This window comes from Amaranthus tricolor, chromosome 1, assembly GCF_026212465.1.
Source record: "Amaranthus tricolor cultivar Red isolate AtriRed21 chromosome 1, ASM2621246v1, whole genome shotgun sequence".
NCBI lineage: Eukaryota > Viridiplantae > Streptophyta > Magnoliopsida > Caryophyllales > Amaranthaceae > Amaranthus > Amaranthus tricolor.
Genome location: NC_080047.1, coordinates 19,230,183 through 19,248,986, shown reverse-complemented (window position 1 = coordinate 19,248,986; position 18,804 = coordinate 19,230,183). Strand labels below are relative to the sequence as shown.

At 33.9% G+C, this 18,804-nt stretch overlaps 1 pseudogene; it reads left to right on the top strand.

The window, feature by feature from the left end:
• Nucleotides 1-6,547: 6,547 nt before the first annotated feature.
• Nucleotides 6,548-16,963, top strand: LOC130809183 (uncharacterized; annotated as a pseudogene).
• Nucleotides 16,964-18,804: the final 1,841 nt, after the last annotated feature.

Sequence of the window (18,804 nt, the reverse complement as noted above, 5' to 3'; positions counted from 1 at the left end):
GTTGTGTTTAATCAAATTAGAAAAATGCTCATGGTTATTTTCATGTAGGAGATTTTGATTTTATTTGTGTTGAACCACTTTGAAGACAAGACCATGGTTTATATCATTGTTGGCAACTTATAATAATAGCTCAATTATAATATATCTTGTATCGATTTTATGCCTTGGATTTGAGAGCATTCGAAATATTCAAAAACAGTGAATACTCAAATGATTGTAATTATTTTAATTATTGATTTGATTGGATTTAATCCAGGACTTTGGTTTTATTTGTGTTGTACCAACAATTTTATTAACAATTGCTCCTTCTTGTCTAACATTCATTCCATTATTTGTGGTGCACTTGAACAACTCAAAGCGGATTTGTTGGTGACTTATAATAAAAGTACACAGTAATGATAAATCAAAAAAATGATTTGAACCATAAAATGTAAAAGATTTGATAGTGGCTTTCTATAAATATGCTCAATGATGGTATATTTCCAACCAATTTTGTACTTAAATATGCTCAATTATGATATTTTTCCAACCCTTAGCTTCAACAAATGACTATTTCTTGTTTAAAGATATAATATTTCAATATTTTTAAATTGAACAAGCAGCTGGTTTACAATAGTATTAAAGCATTTACATTTAGATTTGAATTAGTTGGTTTCCTGAACAACTTACCTCGCTCTATGGCTGAACATATAAAGCCTTCAATATGTTTCCCTACTTATTTTGATGTTGTAGCCTACTACTGCTTATACATCTTCAACCTTTTCATCCTTCACAGCTTTGCATTACATTGAAATTCCGAAATTTCCATTCGTATTATTGTTAATAGAAGTGTATAAAATAACATTATAAAATTAAAAAGTGTAACTTGTGGGACAACTAGTCTATAAAATGTGAGAAACTCTTTGACACTATTCACAATTATCAAGTGAATAGTGTTCTTGCCATATAAGTTGCCATGTAATGTGCTACTTCACCATGTCAATTGCCACACCATCTCCCATACACAAATCATCCACTTTCAATCAAAATCAATCACAATAGCACTTTGATCTACAAAACCCATCTTAATACTTGATTACCCATATGAACCCAAGTAATACTAATTATCCAATTCGGATTTCAAGAAATTCTGTTGTATTTTGGACATAACTTTTTCATATGAACACGAAAATAGGTGTTTCAAGTGTGTACATGTTCACGACTCGAAGCTCGACAACTGCTATTTCTACTATAAAACCCAAAACATGATCAAAACATGCTCGAAAATGGAGGAGAACAGAGGGGACAAAAATTTGTTAAATGAATGAACTTTGTTATTAAACTTTGAATATGAATCAAAACTCCAAATTGAAACCATCAATCAAATACTAAACCCAATATCAATTAGAACTCAAAAACTCTATATTAGGAATTTGATTTGTTTGGTGTCAAGGTTGTTGTTGCGAGGCTATCGATTAGTTTAGTCAACAGCTACCGTAGAGGAAATAACAATGCTTGACTAGAGTTGTTGGTTTGACTGATTGAGTGTGCTGGTATTCAGCGTTGACCAGATTTTCTAAATTTTCCATGATTTTGTTTTCCTAATTTATCTATTGAATGAAGATTATCAAGTCATTCTTGAATTAGGTCACCCAATTTCTCCACATTTTCGATTTGACCTAACTTTATTTGATTTGTTATAGTTTCCCTAATTTTTCCATTACTTGCTTTTTTTGATCAGTTTTTCAAAACAAATTTTCTTTCTCTCAGTTCATCGCATTTCTTTATGTTAGAATTGATCGAACCTAAGAAGAAAAAGGAATAAAGAATTCTTCTTTGATATAACTCTTTGTTGATTCATGCTTTTTCTTTGATCTTATTCATAATAGTCTTTATTGTTACTTTAGTTGATTCATGTTATCTTATATACTATTCTATATTTTTGAAAGTATGAACGGTACAGTTGATGATTAACATTTACATCTACTATCATTCTCAAATAAAGAGCGTGTATCTTAAATTTAGGTGGGAGTTGAACGTATAAAGGGTATGGTTGATGATTTCTAAACTCCAAATTTTTTATGCTTCTGTAGTTTGTGTATCTTAAATAAGGTATGGCCGATGATTTTTGGATTGTCCAAGAATGATCTAGTTCATAAATTAAATTTAGGTGAGAGTTGAAAGTATGCAGGCTATGTTTGATAATTTCTGAATTCTAAGTTTTTGATGTTTGTTTAGTGCATGTATCTTAAACAAGCATTTTATAAATTGATTGTTATCTATGTTCTATATGGTCTCTTTGATCACTTTTCTACTCACCCATACAAAATTTCCCTCATTTTGTAGCTCTACTATTAAAAAACAACAAGAATGCCGCATGTAAGGATCATAGCGAAAAATTCATTGACATGGTGGTCTCATTGTCTGCTGTCAAGCTTGATGTGCTTTATGCTATTCCCGTTATTTGTGAAACTATTCTCAGGTTTTCTCTATTTTTTTTATTTGAAGGTTTTTTTAGTTTGTTTTATAGGAGTATTCAAAATGCGGGGAAGAATTTCAATACAAAGTAGTTACCATTTTACTTTATTTGAAATGGGTACCATTTTTTTGTGGGCTCTTGGTTGCATTTTTTTTTTTTTTTTTTTTTTTTTTTTTTTGCTTATGATTGGGAAATCATTGAAGGAAGCAATTGATTTCCATTTTTTGATTTTTTGATAGATACTGAATTGTAATGGTAGGTTTCTTCGATTCATGAAAGTAGATCAGATGAAAAGAGATTTTACATTTATAATGAGATGAAAAGGCTGCATTTAAGAGCTGAAACTTAGGAGGACCGAATAACATGGGTGGAGGGCAGGCATTGCTCACTACTAAGGACATGTTTTTTAGAATGTACAAAAGTGAGTTGATGGCTACCATCGTCTATGTTGTTTCTACTGAAAAGTTAAGGCAGAGGCTACAAGAAGAGGGTCTGAGTGAAGGAGTTATTTAGAAAAGTGAGCAGATTAATAATGTCGAGTTTGCTGTCATGCAAAAACAACTTGTTTTGCTCAAGCAAAAGCAAAAATAGTTTATTGATACTTAAGTACTCACTTGTCAAAAATAAAGCTACCAGGATACTGTATATTATTTTTGTAGATATATCACAAAGTACATTTGGTTAAACCCTAATAATTCAATTCGATTAACCGAGACGTCAAAGCTTAATTATGTATTTGAATTAAAATTTGAAGTTAAATAGGATTACTTGGGGGAGCACGTGCGTAGCACGCGCCCCACCAACTAGTATGCCAAAAAGATTCTAAAATGTCAATCCAAACCCAACACTAGTTGGGTTGGTGTGAAGTTTCCTTACGTGTCTATGTAAATGGTTCAGTTGGTGTGACATGTGTCTTGGTATATTCCTTATTCTTAATAACGGTTTAGATATTAATATACACATTTTTCTGCCCCTTATCCTACAAGAAAGTCACACAACAAAAGAAACATTGGGATTACCCCTTACCCTCAAAATAATTCACAAAACAAACACTAAGTCAAAGCATTACCTTTGTGTAGGAAAGGGAAAGACACAATAAGTTATAGAGCGCCTAAGATTGCGTAGCAGTGAAGCTGCCCACTCATCAAACCAAGGTTGCCCACACGCCTCAACCAAACTTGCTACTGATAGCAGCTCCAACAACTACACACATCAGGTGTAACATCATGCAACATTACACACGCTTGACTCAGTATGTACAGCCTCAATAAACCACATCTCAATGCCAATACACAAAAATGTCATACAACAAAAGCAACATCGGAACTACCTTGTACCCTCAAAATTATTCGCAGCAAACATACATTAAGTCAAAGCATTACTTTTGTGGAGGAAAAGGAAAGACACAAGTTTAGGCCATCACAACAAATAGATCCAAATCCAATTTTATTTCTTACAACTTCACAATATTAGTGAAAAAAAACCACTTCAATCCTTATAGTCTCATGAAAACGCAACCATAGTTCTTGCCAAATAACAAGAATTTACTATTCAAATGGCTTTTTAGCACAAAATTAACTATGAACAACAAACACACATAGCTTCTAATACACTATAAAAAAAATACCAAATAACAAATCTTAAACATACCCATTTGAATTAACCTAAATCTTAGCGAACCTAATTTATACACATCAAAGATTCAACGCTCATTTAAAGTAGAATTGCAGAAAACAGCAAAAATTAAAGTCTAGTATTCTCGAAAATAGAATTTTATGATTCCCATGTGATTGAATTAAACAACTAACATCTACACCTGCGAATAGATGAAATCACATGTAACAAAGTTAAATCTGATTGTCAAGCATTTAAACGGGGATTTAAGCTGTAAAAAGAAACGCATGATAGAGGAAACAATTTTCTTGACCATTCCAAAAATGATAATGATCTAATTCACACTAAGCTGTACAGGTGTTGTGAATTAGCCTTGAGCAACTCTAACAATTGGGAACATCATAAGTTAAAACAAAATATAGTAAATACAATGTTAAAATACTTAATTATTTGAATAATAAATCAGTAAAGATGTTCCTTGTTCCAAAAGGTGCTAGATTATTCCAGCTCTTTTCAATAAAGTGTATGAAACCATATTTCTTACAACTAGTGTTTCATGGTTTGGTTCTAAAGACAATTCATCTAAGACCTTGATGCCAGTGGCTTTTTTGCCTTTTAAAAGTGCAACATATAGCTGGCCATGAGAAAAACATGATTCTTGAATGTCTGGCCATGAGAAAAACATGGTTCTCGAATGTAAACCCCTACTTCTTTTAGTGCTTGGCCTTGCGATTTATTAATAGTCATGGTGAAGCACAAATTTAGCAGGAATTGCATTCCCTGGAACTGGAATGGATAGCTCTCGGATCCTGTAGGCCTTAAATTAATTCGAGGAATGAACACGTTCTCACCTTTAAAAACAATGGAGATCTCACATAGTATAAGATTTGGCATGAAATTTTTGTAAAGCAACCTAGTTCCATTGCAAAGGCCATTTGATGGATCAAGGTTCCGCAACAATATCACTGGACTATTTTCTTTCAACACTAATTTATGCGGACTCATACCCAGAGGACATAGTGTATTAAGAAACTTAATCGGGTAGATGTTACAAGAATCGTCAATGATTGAATCAAGGCTTCTATAACTACAAACATCTCCATAAAATTGGCCAATTAGTTTTTTATTAATTAAATCCACATCTTCATTTCTTGGTGTAAGCAAAGCCCTTTCTTGGAAAAATGTTTATTAAAGCTGCCTTATAGAAATATCATCATCATCATCATCATCCTACCCAGTGTATCTCACTCATAGAAAAACTATCGGCAATTTCTGGGGAGGGAAGGACGACGGCAACTCATACCCATAAAAGAGAGCGCGGCCAAAGAAGTCCCCCAGCTCGAGAATGATAAAGAGACATAACTACACGGGAAAGATAAATACAAAGCCTATAAATAAAAAATAAGTAGAAGCAACTACAAAAAAGAAAACAAAAAAAAACTAATAATAAAGGAAACGAGAGAAGCAAGATGGCAAGAACACCAAAAGGTAATTTAAGAAGACATCAGTAATCTAAAACACGGATATGGCGCCTCCAACTATCTCTATCCCTAGTCGGAGGCAATTTTGTTAGAGGGTAAGCCTAACTTATGTGGTAAGGTAACCAAGACATTTTTCTTCATCTTGCAATTCCCCATTTCCATAAGGTAACATAAATTTTGCAAATTTTGGGTCTTCTTTAGCTCAAACATTTTCTATTAGCCTTAAACACGTAAAAAGAGGCCACAAATCTGAACTTACTAAGCTATACTCAATCACTTCTTGTTGTAATTTCTTAGGCATAATAGGTATAGTTTGTCGGAAATCACCACCGAGCACGATAATTTTTCAACCAAATGGTGCATTAGATCATTAGATGAATATAGATATGTTTTCTCTCCTAGCTATGAAAGCTTTATCATAAATAATAAGAGCAACTTCTTCTATTGGAGTTGCCAAACTTGATTGCTTTACCAACATCACATGTCAAAGACATTTGACAATCGAGTGGTATTTTAAACCTAGAATTGTGTTCTTCCTGTCGGCATGTTGGAATTTGTTATACAAGAGCTTGTTGTTGGTAAAACGATGAGATTTAAGCTTCGAACTTTAACATATATTGCACAATATAAGAATATTTTACCAGTTTCTCTGGGCCATCAATAAAAAAGACATGCTTTTTATTGCTTGACATGGGATATTATGCACATCTTGAAATGTTGCACATATGCCACCAAATCACTTATGTAAATCTCAGATCAAAGCCTTCAAAATCCGACAAATATACTTAGACTTTTTTATTTTAGTGGTTGAAACTCATAAATTTTTTTTTACCATTATAATTTGTAAACTCTCAAATTTCAAGTTTATTTTTTTGTTCACTAAATCGAAAGTTCTAGTTCTTTTGAATAAAATTAAACTTGACCAAAAATATTTGAAAAATATCCAAATTCCCCAAATCGATTAACCAAAGAAAAGATCAGGCGGGAAATGTTCTTGCGGTTCTTCATGTATATATTATTAAGCCCTAGCCAAGCCCCTATTTCTTCCTTCTTTTCACTCATCTCTTCTCTCTATTCCAATCCTTAATTCTACATTCCAAACCTCTCTGTCATAAGTTTAGTACTTGATTGTTTTTCTTTCCCACGAGTTTTTTCCTCAATTTCTCTTAAAAATATCCAACAAAAATGGACGATGTGTTCAAAGATGACGATGAAAGGCAAACTTGTACACTCAATGAGTATCCGGATGACCTTGAAGAACACAAACTGGTATATTCCCCTTTTTCTTTTTGTCTTTAGTTTTTCTCCATCACTTTGCTGATTTTGTTAGGGTTTTGTAATTTTTCAAATTTGTTTCTTTTCTGATTTGATTTGCTGAGGAATCAGATTGTGAAATGTTTTGCTTGATATGTGTTGAATATGTAGTGAAATTTAAAAATTTAAAATTTGATAACCAGATATGAGGATCATTTCCTTAAAGTTGTTGACAAATATTCCATGTTTTGCCTAAATATGTTCGCATTAGGTTTTAGGAGGAGATTTGTTGTAAAATTCACTAGCATTTTCCATTTACATTGCAATGTCTAATGCTTTTGGACTTTGAAGCTCGGGCTCCATTTTACCTAAGTACGCATCCGTCGTGACAGTCTCACATGACCAAATGAGTAGGACACTCGCACATAGGGGTGTTTAAAAACCCGATCCGAAATATCCGGTATCCAATTTTCAAAACCGGATAATTCGGATCGGGTATCCGGTTTTAATACCGGATTCGGATCCGGGTCATATATTTTGGTAATCGGATATCCGGTATTCGGTTTTTTTTTTTTATTATTTATTTATTTTTAAAATTTTTTTCGTAAATAAAATGATGATGGTATCTCTTAACCTAGCCTTGGGTTAAGTATTTTTAGAAAGTTAGTAGTTGAATTTTATGATTGGTCTTACTTAAACCAATAAACAATAATATTCGTCCTTAATTTTCGTAATTAATCTTATATGACTAATTAAGTTAAATATTTTATAGAGCTAGTATTTGAATTTTATATCAAAAAAATATTCTAAATAAAAATAGAGATAAACAAACATGAGGTTGAACGAAAAAAGACAAAAATAAACATTCTAATAAAAGCGGGTATTCGGATCCTACCCGGATCGCATTTTTAGGTATCCGAAAAACTGGATACTCGCACATGGTTTTAGTCATGGGACCTGTTCATTTCGTAGGAGTTCTATGATAGAAATTCGGGTGTACACAAAATAGGTAATGAACCCAAATAATATTGAATTACTTCTAGGGACCACCAAGACCCATTTTTCGCTTGAATCGCCAAGGATCCAGTAAGCCCAACACGAACTCCTTCAAATGTGTCAATTGGACAATATACAAATTCTAAATAATTAATCACATATAACTTGTACAATCATTTCACCAAATCTAACATAGATATTTTTAACCAATTTTTAATATTTTAGTTTTTCTACTACATTTATCCATAAATTACGTTTCAACATCCAATACTTAGGCACATAAATGTAGAGTTGAGAGTTGAGACAGTTGGAGACATAGCAAACTTCAATTAACATAACTTTTAGAGAATTATGTGCAAGTTTGAAGTTTTGATATGAATTCTCTCTACTTTTCTTTTAAAAGTGTGGGATGCAATTAAAACTAAGTTGTTGGGGTGTTGAAGATGTGCTGTGGACAAATTTTTGATCAAAAACTTAGTTGTTGAGAGTTCAAGACATAATTTATATGAAATGTCAAAATTTTTATTGGTTGTTTGAAAAGTTTAAATGAGGAAGAGAATGATCAAAGATAACATACTTTACTTTGATGATGTTAAAGTGTGTACTTTTTAAGGGATAAGTTTTCAAGGGGTTGTTTGGTATTAAGAGTAACATGCATTTGAATCCCCTTGACTTTTCAAGTTAAAGCCTTGTTCATGCATTCAAGTACTCATATGGTGTTTTATGGTCTACCATCAGCACAACAATGCCAAATACTCATCCTAAAGGATTTAGTTTGACTAATAGTGTTTTATGGTAATTGTTAAAATATGTAGGCTTTCCTTCTTAATTAATGTTCTCATGGTTACAACATCCTATTCCTAGACATGTCTACTTTATTGGATCACTATATACTTTGTGTTGTGTCTCACTTTTATTTTCCTTTTGTTGATTGGTGGTTGTCTCCTACATAGCTGCATAGAGTGAACCTCTTTGGTTCTTAAGAATACACAATCTTGTTGTGGGAGTGAGTTATATTATAGGTACCCCCTCCTAGTTATTTCTTTGACTTGTTTATGTTTTGATAGAAAACTAGCTCTGAAACCTCGACTTTTATGCGTTCATGTCTCCAATTTTTACTCATTAAATAGTCAAACCACCATGGGTATCTAATGGCATATGCTTAATATATTATGGAAATGAAAGTTATCTCAATTCTATGTCATTAACTTGTGTTGTAAGAAGCTGAAATGGTTCTAGGTGGTGATGATGGAAATGAGTGTACCTACTCGAATGGTTATCTAAAAAGGCAAGCAATATTTTCATGTTTGACATGGACTCCGGAAGGAAATGCTGGATTTTGCACCGCATGTAGCTTGTCTTGCCATGAAGGACATGAGGTAATTTATCATCTTTCCATTGACGAAAGAAGTTTTTCAAAGTGTGTTTTTAACAAATTTTGTGGTTTTGTTTGACTAATTTTGGGTTGTCTGCGAAGTTAAAAACAATAACATGGCTTATGGAATTTGCTTAGATATAAATGTGGTTATCATGGTGAAAATTTGATGTATATAATAGCGAAACCCAATTGGAAATTCAAGACGTCCATATCATACATGGGTTATGGCCTAGCTGGATAAATCTTACTCACATGTATAATCATATATTGAGCATTTTACCTTTGAAATAAGCATAGCCCTAATTGATGCAATGCATAAACATCAAGGTAGTTTATTTCAAGTAAACAAAATGTCACCAAAGTTAATAATTGAAATCAAGTAGGATAAGCCAAGCAAGTTATCTTGGTATGGCTTTCCTAATATAACTAGGAGTGTTTCACCAAATAAACTTCATATATATTGTAACATGTGTTACATTCTTTGTTGGTCTCTTATGAGCTTGGGAAACAAGTTTATATTTGTATTAGAGTTTGTAAAATCTAGTGTTAATGTTAATTATATAAAGATAGGCCATGGAAGGGGTGTATCGATGTGAGTGACTTAAAACTAACAGAATTTGGTCTTAAAGCAAGTTTTTATTTATTTATTTGTGATCTCGAAAAATCAAGAGAGAGTCAAAGTATAGGGCAATCTTCCTTGTCAAATGTTTTTGTAACTTTTTATTGTTGATTAATTGGTTTATGGACCAAGTTATTGTTGCTTGAAAATACATATTTGGCTTGGGTGTATGTGATCTAAACAATGTATTTGTTTAGTTTTCACACCCAAAATGACATTATAGGAGCAATTTGATTTGCATTATTTTATCATTTGCATTCATGGAATTATGTCAATGCCTTAGTTTAGTTCTAGTTGTCTAAGACTATTCATTTTCAAATGCCAAGTAATTCGTAGCTAAAAATTTTCATTGAAAAGCATCAATATTGTGATGTATACCATGGAACAGTGCCTCAAATTAATGTACTTTGAAACTAATATACATATAAGTGAAGTATGCCGTGAACAATTAATTTGCTTCATATGTTCATGCAACAAAATGAATGCAAATAACGAAAGGGGGTGATTTGGTATCGAGCTGTAAATTACTTAGTCTTGACAATCTCACAAAATCATTGAATATTTGCATATAGTAAATTAAATTATGTGCCCCTTTCTCATTGAGATGCCGTCTTTGGCATCTTGTGTCAACTATTATTATTTGAAATAAGTAGATTTACCATGTTTTAGCTTGTCTAGCGCTTTTAGCACGCTTTTAAGACTTATTTGTGTTGGCTTGGAAGGTTTAAACTAAGTCTTAATCCAGAAAAAAGATGTTTCGTTTGAGTTTCTTCTCTATGATTTTTGAACTGTTCTCTATGATTTTTGAACTGTGCTTTTAACTTGGTTGCTAATGTGTCACCCTTGCATAAACTGCGAATGCTTGGGATTTATTTTAGATATCTTACCTTAGGTTTCTGAATCAAGGATAAATAAATTTTTAAAGAACTTTGGCTTGTGCAATTCATATTTGTTGTCTTGCTTTTGTGAGCTCAGGTCCCGAAGGAATTAAGGAGAGGAACTTATTTTTAAAGGTTATCTAGAATCTAGATATTAAGACATTTTTGAAAGATTTGTTTGAGCTTATATGTTATGCTCATAAAAAACCCCGTCCTAAAACCCTCTGACGAACATTAAGTTTCAGGTACATCATTCTTTTGTACTGGCTTTTACATCAATTACCTTCTGGTCTCTAGAGGTGTGACTTTCATGTCCATACACTACAACGTCACATACTGTTGTTTTCGTAGATTTTGGAGCTATGGACCAAGAGAAACTTTAGGTGTGATTGCGGAAATTCCAAATTTGGCAACTTCATATTTAAGTTTTAACCAAGTAAGGACATAGAAAATGCAAAGAACATATACAATCATAACTTCAAAGGTACTTATTGCACCTTCATTCGTCCTTATCCTAATCCAGCTGTTGAAGAGGAGGAAGAGATGGTACAATGTTGTCTGTGTGAAGATTGGTTTCCTAGGGAACATCTTGGTCTTGAGTCTTCTAAGAAGGTTGGTGTCTTATTTTTCCATTAATTAATCTCATAGATTGGCTAAACTTCTAGATAGATAACTTTGTTAATCCTATTTCTTCATCTAGTGGAGGATGCCTCTGAGTATCGATAGATATATACTAAAATAGCACGTATTTCATCGATAACAATATGATCCAAACCTCAAAGTTTTTTCTCAAGGCTTAAGGAAAACACTTAAATGTAAATATATTTATGTGAATTGTGGTTCAAAATTGCTTTGGTTTTTCTTCTTTTGAAATGGTATTGATAGTGTTCTAATCAGTCACTAATAGAGTTGTTGCTTGTCGAGGATTGCATTCTTGTTGATTTTGCTTCAGTTTTGCACTCTTGTATTCTATTTCTTTTCAGGTGTTGCTTGGGTTGGGGAAACTAGGGGGAAACTTAAGGAAGAAATAATTTATGTAATCTAAGGGGCCTGGATAGAGTGAGTTCTTTTTTTTGGAGTAACTCAGTAACCCTATATATGGTTTAAATATTTCCCCTGGCCCACAGGGTAAATCTTTCCTTTTTCTCCTATGGTTGGTGGCTCCATCATAATTATCTCCCTCCTCTTTTCTTTTAGCTCCAAGTCTTCAACCACCTTCTATCATCGAATAAAATCATCGAGTGGCCGAATCTCCATACATTCGTATTATAATGTTATTTCCAGGGGTGAATTTGCCAAACCTTCATGAATATTCACCAAACACCAAGTTTCCTTTATAAATGTCCTCTAGTACTTATTTTTCCATATTAATTTACTCACAATTCAGTACATGGTAACCAAGTGAGCCCTTATATGCTATTGCATCCTCACATTGCTTGCTTAGGTTCATGTAGCATAAAGGAATTACTATATAAGTAACCTGCAATCAAAAGAGCCAAAAGAGTTCCTGTTATGTTCTTTTGATCTTAGAGTTAGAGGTGTATTTTGAAGTATGGTAAATATGTGCTTTTGTTCGCCAAGAATTTGGCTGTTTTATTGTCATCTTGATAGCAATGTACCAAAGTAGTCTCCTCGGTTCAAATTTGTAAAAAAATTATCACAATTTAGGGCCCACCTGGAATCTTGTCACCAATTAGGGGGTGAATAATTATGGGGGAAATTACGGGAGAATATTTTGAAGGAGAAAATAATTGATGGGGTAATTTTTACTTGGTTTGGCAGAGTTTTCAGGAATTTCAGTTCTCTTTTGTTGGCAAATCCCATCCAAATTTTTTCGTAGGGGAACAATGTCTCAACTAAAATCCAATCATTATGCTTTTTAAAAAGCTATATCTCTAGAATGTTTCATTATCTTAGCCGTCTTCAAGCTCTGTTTTTTATATAGGGTGCATCTTTGGACATGACTTCCATTGCCTTTTTGTTCAAAGCTTGCAATTCTTGTTCATAATCCACTAATTCCATGTTTGTACATTTTCATTGGGATTGGAAAATTGGAATTGATGTTTCCAAACTTTTAACACATAAGAAATTGACGATTCAGGTAGTAGTGGGTCACCGAGCGCTGTAGCAATGATGAAGGCCGAAATCTTAACTCTTGACTAAGGAGGTAAATATTTCCCTTAAGGGAAGTAGGGTAAATATTTACCCTCAAATAGGGTGAAAAGAGTGCTCTCTTAATTATTTTTTCCTATTCCGGACAGTTTAGCCCAAAAAATTAATGGATTACCCCTTAGTTTCTCCGATCCAGGCAAGTCCTAAATGAGATTAATAAATTCACATTTATGGGGTATATACATGTATCACCTTTAAATCTTGAATACATGCCTTATTATTCATTTTGATCATAAACTTAAAAGTCTTTAAAAGTGCCATAACTTCAGCAGAAAGTCTGCAAACACTGTAAGCTAGCTACGAGTGCTTTTCTAGAGTCTTAACAACCTTTTACTGCTAACCTAAGAGACCCCTCTATGCCAAAATAGGGTTCAATGCATACCAGTCTATGTGAGGAGCTGATTAGCTTACTACACGTGTTGCTAGGAGCCTTAAACGAATTCAAGGTAACTAGCTTTGTTTGCATGTTTTGTAATATTCCAGGTTTCTCTCTTTAAATTTTGAAGAAAATTACTCACCCATATTAGTTTGTGTGTCTTACCTGGTGTCGAAACTAACAACTTTTCCACCTTCAAAGTACCAATTAGTTAATGCAAATTGAATCTGCCAAACACTCAAGAATGACGTTCCTTTTGTGTTTATATGTTTGTTTTATGAAGTAATATGATTTAATGCTGTAAGTTCTTATAGGCCACGTGCCTGCTGGATCTCCCTCGCAATTTAAACTCTTTGTGTTCTAGGACGATTTCGAAGACGAAGGGAGGCAGGCCTGCTTAATTCCCAAATGTTATGCATTTTGGATCATCAAAATGCTGGTATCTTTAACAGGACCACAATCACTCATGCATTGTTTTACTTTTAGTATCCTTCATCACAGTTCCTTAACAGGACTCCTCCATTAGGTTTCTGCTCTGTTACTTAGGCTTCCATGTGTCATCAGATTCTAAAGATAATTATACGACCAAAACCTATTTTTCTCAGGCTATTTTAGAGTGTGTTTGTATCTGTGTTTTGTTGGAGAATTTTACTACACTGACATGTGCAGTGAGTAGGGTTGTTGGATTAATACCAGTTTTCTATGAGGACTCCTGTTGTATCATTTATTTATTTTTGATTTGTAGTATTTCAATTAGATTTTCTGTTCCCACTTATCAATATTATGATGTATCTGTGTTTGATGTATGGTCGGCATTGCTTTTCAGATTCCTGTGGACGAGGATGGAGAGCCGCTGTACGAGGATCTTATGTGTCCTGATTGCTCAAAAGCTTGTTCATTCTTGGCCTTCTATCCCCAAAACATATTTGTAGCTCCTTATAAGAAGCATGAGGTGATCGCCAATGATGAAAAGGGGAAGGGAATACTAGAAGATGCTCCATCTTGTGTCAGTGCTGGTGTGACGTCTTGAAACCATGTGACAATGGTGACATCAAGCCTGATAATATAACTGATGTAGAAGGATCGGTTGCAAGAGAAAAGCCGGAAAAACATTTGAGCCTGAATGAATGCATTCAAGATAGTATCTCATGTATGTACATCTTGTCAGCTTGGCCTTGATCTTAGGGAAGTAGTGCTAACTGTGGAATGGAACAAGGCTGTATTTCCCATAAAGAACTAGAGGGACTCTTTGTGTCGATGTGAAAAATGTTTAGACCTCTACAAACCGAAGTGTATTAGTTTTCTAATTGACAAATATGATTCAATTGCTGAGTATGAGAAGAGGGCAAAGCGAAGAAGAGAAGAAAGGCTACAGAAACAGGAGGGTGCCTCATTAAACATGTCAATAACCTTGGTCAAATAGAGAAAGTCGAGATCATGAGTGGCATTGCAGAGATGAAAAATGAGATGGAAAATTTCTTTGTATGCCCAATTTCCTCCTGCTTGAATAAAGTTGTTTCTTTTGTGATTGTCTTATCATAAAAGATAATGATTATATTTGTTTACTTATTTAAAACTTTTTGTAGGCAAATAGTTATGCATCAGAGCCAGTTACATCTGATGATATTTATCAACTGTTTGACAATCTCAGAGAGAATCGTCATCGAGAAAAGTAAGCATTATCTTAGACCTCTGTAACTTAAAGCTAAATGTCAAGTTAATCTCTACATTAGATGGTTGTACAGTTGTGAGACGTCTGAACATTTCTTGATGTTTCTAAGGCCTATAGATGTTTCAGTTTGTGATCACTTTATATTTCTACATATTCTTATGTATAATTGCATGTTCCTGTATTGTATTCCCTATCAAACTTTGAAGAAGTCCATTGTTTTGTTGCCCCCACCTCCCAACTCCACCCGTTTTTCTCTGATCTCTTTTGTTGTCTTCTGAGTTTCGTGATTTGTTGCCGATTTAACCCCTCTTGTTTTAGCGAAGATTTTTGCTGTATTTAAGCAACAAGTTAGGTAGAAATTGATTTACACCTAAATCTAGTTTTGGACCTAACCGATTCAGGGGGTTGTTGGCTATGTGGGTTCAAGTTTCAACAGAGAATTTGAGATTTTATGTAGTATTTGAATTTCTATAGAGGACTGCTGATAGACATGAGCTTGAGAGCATTTTTCTATTTACCTATAGGTAGTTGCAAACGCTATTTGGTATAAGGGTCCATCGGAAATAACCTTTTTGGTTTTACATCCGACCCGCACAAACTTCATTTAGGTGGAAAATGTTGTTGATAAACTCTTGACTTGTTTACTAACACATATTTTCCTGTTCAAATTCTGTTTGCTTACAGAAGGTGTCACGCTTATCACTTGTAGTCTGCTTAATATTTTTTGTGTTCAATTGTTGCTGTTAAAATTTGATGTGGTGATAGTGTTGCACTTTAGAAGAGCTGGTCATGTGCACCAGTTCTTCTCTTTGATTTCTTCGAGACGAAAAATTTATTATTATGACGATTTAGATGGTAAAAAATCTCTTGATTTAACCTGGCGGAAAATGGGATTGTACTATATGCTATAGTTAGATGTCTTCTTACCATATCCTTTAGTTGATCAACTGCATCTGATTAGGTTTCATTTCTCTCCTGTTCTCATTGTTTATGTTGCACAACTACTGAAATCCTTTCACCAACTTCTCTAGCCTTCTTAATATGTTGCTCAACTCGATTACGCGGTGTTACTAATGGTAGATTAATGGTTAATGTCCATTCGTTTCGTCCAATTGAGACCAATGTGACCTTGTTATAAAGAAGAGTGTTTAGATGCCAAGTATGTGTTTAATACTAATTGCCTAACTTTATCTTGTATTGATGTTACATTGTTGATATTTGTCGTTTTGTCGATTTCCTGGAGTATTTTCTAGGGAGTCAATGGAGTTGGGCGAGGTAGGGTAACATCTTAGGTACATGGTCACCTAGGTGTGACTTGTGTGCTAAAGCATATGCTTTGTCACTTAAATCTACATCCATGTATGATAGGTTTAATTTAGTTTTAGTAAGTGTATATATCTACAATTGTATTTAGTTAAATTCAAATATATTTTTAATTTAGTGTATATTACTTTTGTCTTTTTGAAATAGCACCATTTAACTCAAATATAAGACTTTTTTGAAGTATATTGTGCTATTTTAAATGGATATACGAAGTACATATTAAGTTTGAATGAACAAGTTCTAGTTGTGATTGTACTATAATTTTATCAAATTTCTTTGGCATAATGTGCTCATTAGTTATAACATGTATGTGATCTATGTTAGGTGGAACTTTGGAACCCTATAGATAGGCATGGCCACGGTCCGGGTTGGTCCGGTTCCGTTCCGGTTCCATTCGGTTCCGGTTCCATTTGGAACCTGTCGCGAACGGTTCCGGTTCCGGGCGGTTCCAAACGGTTCCTTGGCGGTTCATGAGGCGGTTCCGGCGGTTCCAACTCACGGGACGGGCGGGTCGGACCATCGGTTCCATTTTAATTTTTTCTTTAAATTTTTGTATAATAAAAAAATACTATAATATCGCGGACGTACCTTTGATGATTACTTGATTATTAGCGAAATTCATTGCATGTCAAGTTGTCATCGTTATTGAAATATTTACTAAAAAGAATGGAAAAAAATAAATTAATAAGAAACGAATCAATGATAATGTCGATAAAGATGATTAATAAAAAAAGAGGGAGAAAATGGACTTGAACCTAGTACCCAAATGAATACTAAGCTGCCTACGTATCCCGAAGGAATCAAAGCCCACGTAGTTCTTTGTCATACCTTTTATTTATAGTTGTTGAGTGTTGATTCATCGTTGTCGCTTGTCGGATTGATCCTATTCGTCTTCGTCATCATCATGTGGTTGATTAGATGCTTCCGCTGACTCTCCTCCTGACGATGATGAAGTTGTATCCATCATCATCCATGGATCATCATCGTCGTCTTGATCATCATCGTTCCTTAGTCCTTGTGTTCGAATCTCAGCTTGATCCCAATCTTTCTTGCAAACACATATTTGCATACTATGTGGAGCAAGACGAGATCGCTTTTCATCCAAAACTCTTCTACCTGCACTAAAAGCAGACTCCGACGCAATAGTTGACGCGGGAATTGCAAGGACATCCTTTGCAATTCTCGATAAAATGGGAAATTTAACAGATTTTTCTTTCCACCACTCCAAAATATTATAGACACTTGGGTCTATTTCAAAGTGGTGTTTAAGATAACTATCTAGTTCTAAATATGTGGTCGAGGAAGAAGAAGATCCTACAAAACTATCATCTTGAGTCATTATGTTAGCTATTACTGAATTATAGAAAGTGGGACGAGCCGAAACGCTAGCACGCCTAGACATATCGCGTTTCGGGTTATATACACTAGCGTAAAAATCATACAGTTCAGCTAAATATTTTTTACATGTTCCTACATAATATTGTACATCAGAAGACGGGCGATCTAACGATTGATAATAAAATCCTATTACTTTAGTTAGGACCTCAGTTTTAAAACGTGGGTCCAAAATGGTTGCGATTCCATAAATATAAGGAAAATCGGTAAAATATGATTTCCATTTTTCCATCATATCTGCAAGAATCGGCCTTAATTGTGGGTTAGTATCTTCATGTGTATGTTTAAGTAGATGATAAAAAATAGTAATACATTCACTTATTACTAAGTGAACGTTCGGTTCATAAACATAAGAAAAAATCTTAGTCGCGTGGTCATACGCTTCTAATATGTTATGTACACCTATTGCTAATTCCCAAGTTGCATCAGCTATGAAACTATCTGTATACTCACTATATATTTGTGTTATTACTGGGCGATAAGCAATCGCCTTTCTTAATAAATCGTTGGTTGAGCCCCAACGTGTAGGAGTATCTAATGACCAATACACTTTTTTAAGTTGGTATTGGTCACATAATTGTTTATATCTTCTTTTTATCTTTCCGGTCCTAAGCCATTTCACTATATCCCTAATTGGTTCTAATAATTCACTTAATTGTTTTATGCCTACTTGACAAGATAAGTTAACTATATGCGCACAACAACGTATGTGTAATAAGCTACCCCCAAGGATTAAACTAAAGGCAGGTTCGTTAAACAAAAGTTCTATACATTTAATGTTTGCGGTTGCATTATCAGTTGAACAACAAAATATTTTATCTAATAAGTTCCATTCTCTACATATCTCTACTAATCTATATTTTATGTTTTCACCGGTATGTCTTTCTGGCATTGTCTCAAAAGCAATTATTCTTTTTTGAATAATCCAATTTCGATCTATCCAGTGTGCTGTTACACACATATAAGGTTCTAAATGTGGGGGAGCAGACCAAATGTCAGTTGTTATGCTAACCCTACCATTAAACGATTTAAACATTTCAACTAATTCATAGCGCATTGATTCGTATAATTTAATTGTGCGTCTTTTAAGAGTGCTCCTAGGGATTGCTCTATATTGTGGTTGCAATTGTTGTCTAGTGAGACGCTCGTATGCCCTACTTTCACCGTGGTTAAAAGGCAATTCATCAC